Here is a 13851-nt window from a genome sequence, read left to right on the forward strand (position 1 = left end):
TAAGAAGCTGACTCAATGATCCCAAAACTTGAAGCTTGAAGGGGGGTACTTTTTTTTTCATAACCCTAAAGGGGAACACTTTTGGTATATATAAAGTTTAGTTTTACAAAAATTGTGCCCGTAACACATATGGCCACACAGCCCATGTACAAAACTACATACAAATATCCAAGTACACTAATCAAAGTGCTCATGATAACAAGCCACTGCACGAGCTATCTTACGCAGTAGCCGACCAATATGGCTAGGCACTCTGATGGTATGTTGTTGAATTCGCATCGAAATATGGTCGATCACAGTCTCATCTATCCCGTGTGTCAACCCTTCCATGTGGCGCTCCACCTCTATCAAGATCTTGGCTACATCTAGATCATGCAGTGCATCCCATCCTACTGCAGCAACTTGTGTTGGTTCTACTACTGCTTGTGGCTTTTCTCCTGCACGACAGAGATATGAAGAACCTATCAGTCGAACAAGCCCAATATCTCCATGGACAAATCAATAGTGTAAGTCTCGGAACATCAAAAACACAAAAAAAAATTATAGAATTTCCAAAAATTAAAATGGTCGAAATATCTTACCTATAACATCCTATCGCTCACCCTTAGGAAGCATGAGCTTAGGGTCGTTGATCTAAAATCACTCATGAATGATCTCAGTTAATTAATAAAGTTATTACAGACTCATGTGCTAGGGTGTGTTGATGTTATCTTATGCAATGGATCGATAAGATTACCTAATACATAGACACTGAAGCAGTGAGAGAAACACAATAAGAAAACACATAAACACAACAAGTTTAATAAGGAATTCACCTAACCCTCTTTGGCTACGTCTCCTGGTCCAGCTTTCAGTGGTGGCCTTTCTATTGTGTCTTAAAAAGCAGAGTTTTTACAACAGTGAGCTCAATTTGAATCTCACTCAACAGATGATAATCAGTAGGACTATACTTGGATTCCCCAAGTCTCTAGAGTACGCAGACTCCCCTTACTAAATCTCGACCTCTACTGGTCACAGTGGTATGAGTCCAATCTGAGACTCAATACCTGATAGGCGAATACAGAGGAGTTTGCTTGAACTTCTCAAGCCTTCTCTGGAGTTCACAGATTCTCGAACTCTATCTATCTCTGTCTGGCTCGATGTTGCCTTTACTCTGCAGGTCAACTCGGCTTCTTCTCTGTTCTCTGCAATTCACTTCTCTCTTGCCTCTCAGCTTTCTGCTTCCTCCCTGCTTCTTTTTCTCTCTGTCAGTTCGTGTCTTAAAGCCAATCCACTACCTGACTGTTCGTTTCTTCTTCTCGGCTTTCTGGATCTCCTGCCTCTGTCCGTTTGAATTCCCCAGCGTTGTGTCATCATCACTGTGTAACGCTTCACAGGGAGGTGGCCACCTGTTTCATAACGAACTGAGTGTCAGTTCTCTTTGAACGATTGTTATTTCCGTTTGTTCCAAGATTGCCCGCGAAACTGATTCCTCTGCCAACTCATCATTCATGCCGGACTTCAAATCTTATCCATTTGGCCTGTCTTACCCCGTCAACCATCGGATTGCTTTTCCGCCGTCAATCTGGGGCCTCCAGATCCTACGGTCTCCGTCCATATCGGGCGGGTAAGTAGCATGACGTTTACCCGTCCGATGTGAGCAGTTTTCTCACTCATCTACCAGACGCGTGTCACCCAATGTATGGCATCAGGCAGGACTCGGTTGAAAGCAGTTACTGCTCGAAGCCCTTCCGATATCCTGCCTGTTTTGGTGTGGGGCCCGCTTCTAACGGGATCGGTGATTTCTGTATGGTTTTATGCTTTTCAGGTTCGATCGCTTAAGGGCTTTTCCTTCTTCGAGGGTTTTCCCGGCGATATGCGATTAGTTTCTCGTTTCGCTGGTTTTCTGATTTTGCCTCCCGTTTCGCCAATTTGTGCCAACGCGTGTTCACCTTTGGCCAATGGTCTACGCGCTTTGACCGAGGGTCCTCGTTGCTCCGTGTTGATCACAAATTGCGACTGTGTAGAGGTTATTTCTGATAAGCTCAACATTTATAAGACTTTGAAACTTTGGCATGAATTTTACAGAGTTCACGAAAACTTTAGAGCGTGTTTAAGGATCCAATTCGGATCACAACCTTCCCACTGGTAAAAAAAAAAAAATTGGACGACCAAAAGTTGGGTTTCAAGCATCGACTAAGTGAGGGTATAGATGTCTCACTTGTCCAATCTCTATCCATTTTGCACTTCTTGGTTTTGAACCTTTGAGTCCAATCCTGAAGTACTCAACATCTCCCCTGTGCGTCGTCCTCACCTTCTTGTCCACAACTTTGTCTTCCTGCAACTCATTGAAATATTCAGGTAACAGATCATCAATAGAAGACAATTGACTCTACTTTTTGTGATATTCAATCAATAAAGGTTCAAATAGTCTCAAGTTGTCTACATTAAAGACTCAGTAGATGTGCATGTAAGCTAGTAAATCAAGGCGAAAAGCGTTCTCACCAATTTTCTCAAGTATCTTGAAACTTTGGCATGAATTTTACAGAGTTCACGAAAACTTTAGAGCGTGTTTAAGGATCCAATTCGGATCACAACCTTCCCATTGGTTAAAAAAAAAATTGGACGACCAAAAGTTGGGTTTCAAGCATCGACTAAGTGAGGGTATAGATGTCTCACTTGTCCAATCTCTATCCATTTTGTACTGCTTGGTTTTGAACCTTTGAGTCCAATCCTGAAGTACTCAACATCTCCCTTGTGCGTCGTCCTCACCTTCTTGTCCAGAACTTTGTCTTCCTGCAACTCATTGAAATATTCAAGTAACAGATCATCAATAGAAGACAATTGACTCTACTTTTTGAGATATTCAATCAATAAAGGTTCAAATAGTCTCAAGTTGTCTGCATTAAAGACTCAGTAGATGTGCATGTAAGCTAGTAAATCAAGGCGAAAAGCGTTCTCACCAATTTTCTCAAGTATCTTGAAAGGTCCATACCTTATTGGCTTCAGCTTCTTACCTTCACCTTGCATTCTGTCTTTGCTGATATACAGAGAGACCTGATCACCAACTTGAAAACTGTGCTCCATCTGATGCTTGTCATGCCTTGCCTTGTACTTGGCTTGGCTCTTTTCCAGTTGTTCATGTACTGCCTGGTGAATCTCTTGGATTTGTTCGATGAAAATGGTTGCCTTGTCAACATCACTGTGTCCATAAACCGTTGTATCTTTACCAAAGACAAAATCCAAAGGAGACAGTGTGAAACCAAAACAGGTCTCGGTTAGCGCTTGAGATTTCACCCTAGGCTGAGGAAGGTAAACCTTCAAGGCAACATCAAACCATTTCACCTTGTAGCTAGCCCTACGGGGTATGAGAAGGCTCTCTCCGGTCAGACTCAAGGTATTTTCTCAATGGGGTGAGCTGACCAATTAGGATCAAAGATATTAGGCTAGTAAACTGATAAGGAGGGTTAATTTAAAGTTTTTGGGGTTTTTTTGGGCTGCATGGGCAAAATCACAGCTTCAAACAGAGAAATATAATGAACAATACAGGTTGACGACTGAGGCAAGGTAGGCAAGGAATTTAACATCAAATCTAGTTTTAAATGAGATGGCAAGACAGGTGAGGAGCTAAGGAGGGCAAACAATACTTTGAATCCTCCTTAAACAGTAGAAAACATTGAATTGAACAAACTTATAGGCAGAGCATATAATACTATGAATTCTACTTAAACACTTCATTTTCTCAATTAGAAATGATCATGAGGTGAATGAAACATAACAGTTTACATATGAGACAAAGGGAAAACTTATGCTAAATTAACATACCACATGAATCTCAGAAATTAGAGCTGCAAAATTTTCATTAAAAATCTCTGCAGAAAACTGTACATTGAAAGCTCTGTTCCAGCACTCAGCACTCAGAAACTCTCTCCTCCCCCTTTTTTACATAAATTTTATCTTTTAATATATGAAATAAACACAGCTGGGGGAAAACAAATCGACCCCAAGCCCTCTGCGTTGTTTCAACTGCAATGTACAATAATAGAAAGGAGCGTTACATTCTATCCTAAAACAGAACCATGTCCCTAAAAATCCTCTGATCATTGGCTGATTAAAAGATGAATGATGGAGCGCAGATCTCCATAGGATCAGGATTGGAATCTTAAACCAAATCGCATTTTTGGTCTTGACTTAAGTTCGATTTTCCACGTTGCATTTGCCATTTTAATAGAACCACTTTAAACTAAAAACCTATCCTTATGATGACAATTGTACTGAAAGAGGTTTGCGTGGTTGCACCCAGCGTTTAACACATCCAAGCACATGCTATATGGTAGCATTGGCAACAGTTCACAGTCCGTCTTCTAAGAGCCACATCGCCCACAAAATCTCCAAAGGATCAATCGCTGGCGGAAATCATGGAACGGAATCCTGTCTGTCTCAGGTTCCCCATGATCTGAAACTCATCATCTGTCTACATTGAAAGTGACTTTCTTGTTATAGAGCTGTGCAGAGGAGGGGTGCTACTCCATCTGTAGCAGGCATATCAATTTTTAAAGCATGGCGTCCCCTAGTTCGATTAATTCCACGTTTTGGAAGGCCTCGGTTCAAACCATCTATTACAACACATGCTTTGCACCATTTCTGGCTGGAAATATAACCACAGTGCTCACATACACCTTGTTCTGGCATTTTTGCTGAAGAAGAAACGCAAAAATTCTCACCTGATCTAATTATGTCACGGATTGCTCTTGGTCTGATTTGTTCTAAATCTTTAATAAAATCACGAGCAAAGCCTCGATATGCATTTGGTGAATAAATGCATTTGGTAGAGAAGTAATCAAGCTTCTTGAGATATGCATACATGACGATCTCCTTTTCATATGTATATTTAAAAGGCTTGCATCTTGGAATAGATCCATCTTCCCCTGTTGTTATCAATGTGCATCTACTTAGCCTGGCAATATCTCCATGAAGAATATTTAATAGTACAGTCTCTGCTATATCATCTGCGTTGTGACCAGTTGCAATTTTATCTGCTCTTACCATTGCAGCCCCTCTATCTAAAGCCTGGCGACGAAAAACTCCACAAAATGTACATAATTATGTCGTTTAGTGATGCCTTCATCTATTGATAGCAAGAACAGATCTAGACCATAATTGTGTCGTTTATTCAACTTTGTCAAGACATGTGCTAGAACAGTGGAGTCTTTACCACCAGAAGCTCCAATAGCAACACGTTCTCCTGGTCTGAAAAGGTGGTTCTCGATAATAACCTTGTGAATCTCTTCTTCAAAGGCAAAATAAAAGCATTCCCTGCATACCTGTTGTTGAGTCTTGGGTCTTCTCAGAGCAGCTTTTTTTTGAGCACATATGTCGCACTGGCGTCCCATTTTCTTTGGCTTCTCCATGTTCTGCTCCATTTGTGGTGTGCAGAGCTCACAATTCCATCAACGGCAAATTGAAGCCTTTGTCGGAATGAATATTTTGGTTTCACCAAGACGATCTTACAAACTAGCCATTACCTTCACGCGTAAGTCTAAACAGCCCACAATTTTGCTAGGAAAACTATAGGAATTCGGGCCAGCACATTTCAGGATTTTGGGCCAAGGTTTCGTGGTGAATCCATTTCTTTCGGAAATACGATCCACATAAATAGTGCAAGGGAATACATATGGGCCACATAGAGTGTAACAAAGAGCGAGCCTATGAGAGTATATACGAGCCACAAGTTATGAATCTAACCACTGAATTATTTAGACAAAGCGATATGTAATCCACAGAGAAATGTATTCAGATCACTGTAATAGGCTGCGAGCTTGTAACTGTTCTATTTTTCCCACATATAGATCATATCTCAGGAAGGTAGGACCAATTTCAACATTTGAACAATCAGGTCCCATTTTCAGTCGCCAGACTAAGTTTGTACTCAGCATTATTTGTCCTGTGGATGTCATATCCCAGGAGATGTCATTACCGCTAAAGTCCCATGAACCTGACTGAGAAACATTCTGGTTGTGATTTGAAGAAGTTAGAGTAACGTGTCCAAGGGATCCATGATATGATAACTTCTCACTGCTTTCTATTGGAAAAGAAGATTCAAACCCAGTAGATACAGCATTCTGCTTTTCTAAATGCTCATTTGCCTCTGTTGAACTAGAAGGTGCAAACTTGTTTTCCTTCAAGATTTTTAAAACCTTATCTCCATCAAGCTCTCCTTTATAGGATACAGCATAAATTATAGTAAATTTGTAACTGTCAACTCTAAGGATATATTCATGCAAGTTCCAACCATTGCTTACTTGCAGAAGGCTTGCAGAACCCTGCATTTTAAAGTTGTTAAACTTTGATCCTGCTGTCTTGTAACTTTTGTCTGGGAACTGAAGAGAATAGTTCGATTTGTTGCTTGTGGGACTGCCTTCTTGTGTGAGAAATAAAAGGGTTCCAGCATCTAAACTGTTTGAAAGATGTAATGCAAGGCAAAGTCTTGAATCCTCTGCAGTTTTCATCTTGGACCTTTTCCCAAATCTTATTTCAGTGCAGAATGAGATACTACTGTAATGCCTCTGATTGTTGATGATGTTTTGAATTGTGTTTGTGCTTTTGCAGAGATAAGAGCTGAGGAAACTGCTCCCTTTTGAAGAGCTGGAGATAAATTACATAAATTTAAACAACACATTAATGATTTCTTCTTCAAAACAGGGTTTTGAAGAAGAATCAATCTCTGACATGAGACGGAGTCTAACATCGGCTCCATTTGGGATGGCAGCTGCAGCTTCCTGGAGGTGCCAAGAACCGCAGAACTTTGGGAGAGCAGACAGTGCCTCCATCCATTGGGCAATGGAGTCGTCATCATCACAACTCTTGACTTATTTTCAAACTGAAACCGAACTCAAACAATCTTCAAGCAAACTAAAACAAGATGCTGCCCTTATGGCTGCTTATTTATTTACAAATCCTACTCTAATCTGCTGTACAAATAATAGATCAGGTAATGCTAAAATGCCATATTAACCATTCAAGTAAACCTGAAAATGAAGCCGCTTGAGAATATTGCCACGAAGTCACAGATGCAGATGCTGGCAGCCCTTCATGCACATGGTGACCCTGGTCACGGAAAAGACAGCCTAATCTGTCAATCAACCTGAAAAATGTGTCCATGTATACCGCAATAGGATCACGGACACCGGACTCTGTTGGCTGCCCCAACTCTGCAACACATGCTTCCAGCTGCACATTATCAATGTATACCTCTATAGGCAAGTCTGTTATTGCTTGTTGTGAAGGAAGGAGGATTTCCAAGAACTTTTTAGGGTCTTGGAAATCATAAGACTGGATCTGCTCATCTAAATCTTGAATCTCCTTCTCAATTATTTCAACAAGTAACTCACAGACGCTAGGATGATAATTCGGAGATTTCAAACATTGAAGGAAAAAACTTAAAACTTCTTCATTAATTTCAATATCCACTAAGCATTCTCTAAATTCATTTAGAGCTTCACAAAGTGCAGGGTTTGCCACATACCCTACCATTGCATGAACATATCAACAGGCACTGCAATGTCTGGATCGAGTTGGAGTCGCCAGGTGAATGATTCAGCCTGCATATGTATCTGACTGCTGTCCACCATCAGCATCAGATCTGACATTTGATTGCATGTACCGGGACAAAACAATCAACAAGTTGAATGTTTTTCCCCAGTATGGTCGCCACTATGTTAGCGCTTGAGATTTCACCCTAGGCTGAGGAAGGTAAACCTTCAAGGCAACATCAAACCATTTCACCTCGTAGCTAGCCCTACGGGGTATGAGAAGGCTCTCTCCGATCAGACTCAAGGTATTTTCTCAATGGGGTGAGCTGACCAATTAGGATCAAAGATATTAGGCTAGTAAACTGATAAGGAGGGTTGATTTAAAGTTTTTGGGGTTTTTCTGGGCTGCATGGGCAAAATCACAGCTTCAAACAGAGAAATATAATGAACAATACAGGTTGACGACTGAGGCAAGGTAGGCAAGGAATTTAGCATCAAATCTAGTTTTAAATGAGATGGCAAGATAGGTGAGGAGCTAAGGAGGGCAAACAATACTTTGAATCCTCCTTAAACAGTAGAAAACATTGAATTGAACAAACTTATAGGCAGAGCATATAATACTATGAATTCTACCTAAACACTTCATTTTCTCAATTAGAAATGATCATGAGGTGAATGAAACATAACAGTTTACATATGAGACAAAGGGAAAACTTATGCTAAATTAACATACCACATGAATCTCAGAAATTAGAGCTGCAAAATTTTCATTAAAAATCTCTGCAGAAAACTGTACATTGAAAGCTCTGTTCCAGCACTCAGCACTCAGAAACTCTCTCCTCCCCCTTTTTTACATAAATTTTATCTTTTAATATATGAAATAAACACAGCTGGGGGAAAACAAATAGATCCCAAGCCCTCTGCATTGTTTCAACTGCAATGTACAATAATAGAAAGGAGTGTTACATTCTATCCTAAAATAGAACCATGTCCCTAAAAATCCTCTGATCATTGGCTGATTAAAAGATGAATGTTGGAGCGCAGATCTCCATAGGATCAGGATTGGAATCTTAAACCAAATCGCATTTTTGGTCTTGACTTAAGTTCGATTTTCCACGTTGCATTTGCCATTTTAATAGAACCACTTTAAACTAAAAACCTATCCTTATGATGACAATTGTACTGAAAGAGGTTTGTGTGGTTGCACCCAGCGTTTAACACATCCAAGCACATGTTATATGGTAGCATTGGCAACAGTTCACAGTCCGTCTTCTAAGAGCCACTTCGCCCACAAAATCTCCAAAGGATCAATCGCTAGCGGAAATCATGGAACGGAATCCTGTCTGTCTCAGGTTCCCCATGATCTGAAACTCATCATCTGTCTACATTGAAAGTGACTTTCTTGTTATAAAGCTGTGCAGAGGAGGGGCGCTACTCCATCTGTAGCAGGCATATCAATTTTTAAAGCATGGCGTCCCCTAGTTCGATTAATTCCACGTTTTGGAAGGCCTCGGTTCAAACCATCTATTACAACACATGCTTTGCACCATTTCTGGCTGGAAATATAACCACAGCGCTCACATACACCTTATTCTGGCATTTTTGCTGAAGAAGAAACGCGAAAATTCTCACCTGATCTAATTATGTCACGGATTGCTCTTGGTCTGATTTGTTCTAAATCTTTAATAAAATCACGAGCAAAGCCTCGATATGCATTTGGTGAATAAATGCATTTGGTAGAGAAGTAATCAAGCTTCTTGAGATATGCATACATGACGATCTCCTTTTCATATGTATATTTAAAAGGCTTGCATCTTGGAATAGATCCATCTTCCCCTGTTGTTATCAATGTGCATCTACTTAGCCTGGCAATATCTCCACGAAGAATATTTAATAGTACAGTCTCTGCTATATCATCTGCGTTGTGACCAGTTGCAATTTTATCTGCTCTTACCATTGCAGCCCCTCTATCTAAAGCCTGGCGACGAAAAACTCCACAAAATGTACATAATTATGTCGTTTAGTGATGCCTTCATCTATTGATAGCAAGAACAGATCTAGACCATAATTGTGTCGTTTATTCAACTTTGTCAAGACATGTGCTAGAACAGTGGAGTCTTTACCACCAGAAGCTCCAATAGCAACACGTTCTCCTGGTCTGAAAAGGTGGTTCTCGATAATAACCTTGTGAATCTCTTCTTCAAAGGCAAAATAAAAGCATTCCCTGCATACCTGTTGTTGAGTCTTGGGTCTTCTCAGAGCAGCTTTCTTTTGTGCACATATGTCGCACTGGCGTCCCATTTTCTTTGGCTTCTCCATGTTCTGCTCCATTTGTGGTGTGCACAGCTCACAATTCCATCAACGGCAAATTGAAGCCTTTTTCGGAATGAATATTTTGGTTTCACCAAGACGATTTTACAAACTAGCCATTACCTTCACGCGTAAGTCTAAACAGCCCACAATTTTGCTAGGAAAACTATAGGAATTCGGGCCAGCACATTTCAGGATTTTGGGCCAAGGTTTCGTGGTGAATCCATTTCTTTCGGAAATACGATCCACATAAATAGTGCAAGGGAATACATATGGGCCACATAGAGTGTAACAAAGAGCGAGCCTATGAGAGTATATACGAGCGAGAGTATATACGAGCCACAAGTTATGAATCTAACCACTAAATTATTTAGACAAAGCGATATGTAATCCACAGAGAAATGTATTCAGATCACTGTAATAGGTTGCGAGCTTGTAACTGTTCTATTTTTCCCACATATAGATCATATCTCAGGAAGGTAGGACCAATTTCAACATTTGAACAATCAGGTCCCATTTTCAGTCGCCAGACTAAGTTTGTACTCAGCATTATTTGTCCTGTGGATGTCATATCCCAGGAGATGTCATTACCGCTAAAGTCCCATGAACCTGACTGAGAAACATTCTGGTTGTGATTTGAAGAAGTTAGAGTAACGTGTCCAAGGGATCCATGATATGATAACTTCTCACTGCTTTCTATTGGAAAAGAAGATTCAAACCCAGTAGATACAGCATTCTGCTTTTCTAAATGCTCATTTGCCTCTGTTGAACTAGAAGGTGCAAACTTGTTTTCCTTCAAGATTTTTAAAACCTTATCTCCATCAAGCTCTCCTTTATAGGATACATCATAAATTGTAGTAAATTTGTAACTGTCAACTTTAAGGATATATTCATGCAAGTGCCAACCATTGCTTACTTGCAGAAGGCTTGCAGAACCCTGCATTTTAAAGTTGTTAAACTTTGATCCTGTTGTCTTGTAACTTTTGTCTGGGAACTGAAGAGAATAGTTCGATTTGTTGCTTGTGGGACTACCTTCTTGTGTGAGAAATAAAAGGGTTCCAGCATCTAAACTGTTTGAAAGATGTAATGCAAGGCAAAGTCTTGAATCCTCTGCAGTTTTCATCTTGGACCTTTTCCCAAATCTTATTTCAGTGCAAAATGAGATACTACTGTAATGCCTCTGATTGCTGATGATGTTTTGAATTGTGTTTGTGCTTTTGCAGAGATAAGAGCTGAGGAAACTGCGCCCTTTTGAAGAGCTGGAGATAAATTACATAAATTTAAACAACACATTAATGATTTCTTCTTCAAAACAGGGTTTTGAAGAAGAATCAATCTCTGACATGAGACGGAGTCTAACAGTCTCAAAAGGAGATCTTTACGTAGAACAATGTTTAGCACAGTTGTAAGCATGCTACACATAACATAAATGTTCAACCCAAAGTTTGGGATGCTTGCTGCAATAGCCTCAGAGCAACTGGATCATTGTCTGTTGACCACTTCTGTTTGGCCATTTGTTTGTGGATGAAAGGTTGTGCTCTTCTTCAGTTTGGTGTCCATCAGTTCCCACAGACTCAACTAAAACTTCCCAACAAATAGGGAATCTCGATCAGATACAATGGAAGTGGGTAATCCAAAATGAACCCATACATGCTAGAAGAACAACTTTGTTGTTTGATCAGCTATAACATGTTTGTTACATGGTATTAAAATACACATTTACTGAACCTATCCACAACAAAATATAAATATTCATTACCTTTTCTAGATTTTGGCAGTCCCCGAACAAAGTCCATGGAAACACTTTCCGAAGGATGAGAAGGTACTGGTAGTGAAGTGTACAAGCCTAGTTTTCTATTGTTGGGCTTGCTTTTAGCACACATAGTACACCCTCTTACATATCTAGAAACTATCTCATTCATTTTAGGCCAATAACAAAATCTTTGCAACTATGCAACTGTTTTACTTACACCAAAATGACCTGATATTAGAGAAGTGTGTGCTTCTCAAATTATCTTTACTCTTTCAGTTTGTGGAATGCATAAATTTCCCAAATGATACAAGAGTCGGTCCTTAACATGATAATCCAATTCTTCTACTTGTTTGCCACGACTTAAAGTTGCATGTACATCTTTAACATCTATACCTTGAGCATACTATTCAATGTAGATTTCATGCAATACAGAATTATGCTTAAGTATATTAGATGCATTGATGATTGGTCTGGACAACATATCTGCAACTTTATTGTGTATGTCCTTTTTATATCTGATGACCAAATGAAACTGATATAGGAAACCCATCTACCTATAGTGTCTCGATTTTTGCAACTTATTTAGGAGTATAAATATTGAAGTGGTTGATGATCAGTATGTATAACTATCTCTTTGCCCATTAAATAATATTTCCACTTTTTCACACTCTATACTAATGCATACAATTCTTTATCGTGTGTGGGATAATTAACTACTGCATAATTAAATGTCTCGGAATGATAACATATGGGTTTACCGTGTTGTATCAATATTGCTCCCATGGCATAGTCACTAGCATCTGTTTCAATCTCAAATGGTCTTTGAAGATCAGGCAATGCTAGTACTGGCGCTATACTAATCTTTTCTTTCAAGGTGTCGAAGGCTTTCTGTTGTTTACCTCTCCATTGAAACACCTTGTTCAATCTTGTCAAAGCATGTAAGGGTGCTGCAATTTAAGGAAAGCTTAGCAATAAACTTTCTCCAATATTGTGTTGCCCCTAAGAAGCTTCTAACTTCGGTAGCAGATTTGGGTTTAGGCCAATTTACAATAACTGCAACCTTAAAGGGATCTATCTTCAATTCACCACCCCCTACTATGTGACCCAAATAATTCAAAGATGTTTTACCAAATTCACATTTTGAGAGTTTAACATAAAGTTTTTCTCTTTTTAAAACATCTAGAGTCTGCTTGACATGCTTTAAATGATCCTCCCATGTTTTACTAAATATAAGAATGTCATCCAAATATACAATTACAAAATCATCAATAAACGGTCTGAGTACATCATTCATTACTCTCATGAAAGTAGCAGGAGCATTAGTTAAGCCAAAAGGCATAACCAGCCACTCATACAATCCCTGCTTTGTTTTGAAAGCAGTCTTCCATGCATCTTGCTCTGAAACTCTGCCCTGATGATAGCCACTATGCAAATCCAACTTGAAAAAATAAACAGCGTCTTTCAACTAATCCAGTAGATCATCTATGCGAGGAAGGGGATAATGATTTTTTATTTTTATCTTATTCAGTGCTCAATAATCAATGCACATTCTCCATGAGCCATCTTTCTTTCTCACCAAGACAATTGGAGACCCACATGGTGATGTGTTAGATCTTATAAACCCTTTCTTGAGCAGCTCCTGTACCTGCTTCTTGATTGTTTCATTCTCTAAAGCGAACAACATGTACATTCCGATGTTAGGCAATGGAGCATCTTGTTACAAATTAATATCATGTACTATTTCCTTTTGGGGTGGCAGACTTCTAGGTTCTTGGAATAGTATATCATATTCTGTAACAACTTTTTTTAAATTAGCCTGTTGTTTAACATTACAGAGCTCAAATATTTTTGTTTTATCAGGTTTCTTTTCCTTTACAACCATCAGTAAAAATTGCTTGCATGAATTTACAATTTTTTCATCTACCCTGAGTTTATGAGAGTATAATTATTTTTGAGTTTATGAGCTTTTACAATATATTTGATTCCATCTTTAACGAGTTGATACTTGTTTTCTGCTCTATAAAAAAATTGCTTTATATCATACAAGTAAGGACCTCCTAAAACAACTCCACATATACCCAAAGGAAGTATATCTAACTCAACCTCATCTACAAATGTTGACCCAAAAGAAAACCTAAGTTTACATTGTCTAGTCACTTATAGTTGTGCTTTATCACATGACCAACCTAATGCGTATGGCTTCTTGTGAGGTGTAGTTAGTAATCCAAACTTCTTTACAATTGCTTCGGAAATTAAATTTACTTGTGAGCCACTATC

At 39.2% G+C, this 13851-nt stretch overlaps 2 pseudogenes; both read right to left on the bottom strand.

The window, feature by feature from the left end:
• Positions 1 to 4476: 4476 nt before the first annotated feature.
• Positions 4477 to 5606, bottom strand: LOC149154716 (cytoplasmic tRNA 2-thiolation protein 1 pseudogene; annotated as a pseudogene).
• Positions 5607 to 7575: 1969 nt separating this feature from the next.
• On the bottom strand, positions 7576 to 9842 carry LOC149154717 (cytoplasmic tRNA 2-thiolation protein 1 pseudogene; annotated as a pseudogene).
• Between the last annotated feature and the right edge of the window lie 4009 nt (positions 9843 to 13851).

The sequence above is a fragment of the Pinus tabuliformis genome, chromosome 9, assembly GCF_031772625.1.
Source record: "Pinus tabuliformis cultivar Carrire ecotype Pingquan chromosome 9, CPIR1, whole genome shotgun sequence".
Taxonomy (NCBI): Eukaryota; Viridiplantae; Streptophyta; class Pinopsida; order Pinales; family Pinaceae; genus Pinus; species Pinus tabuliformis.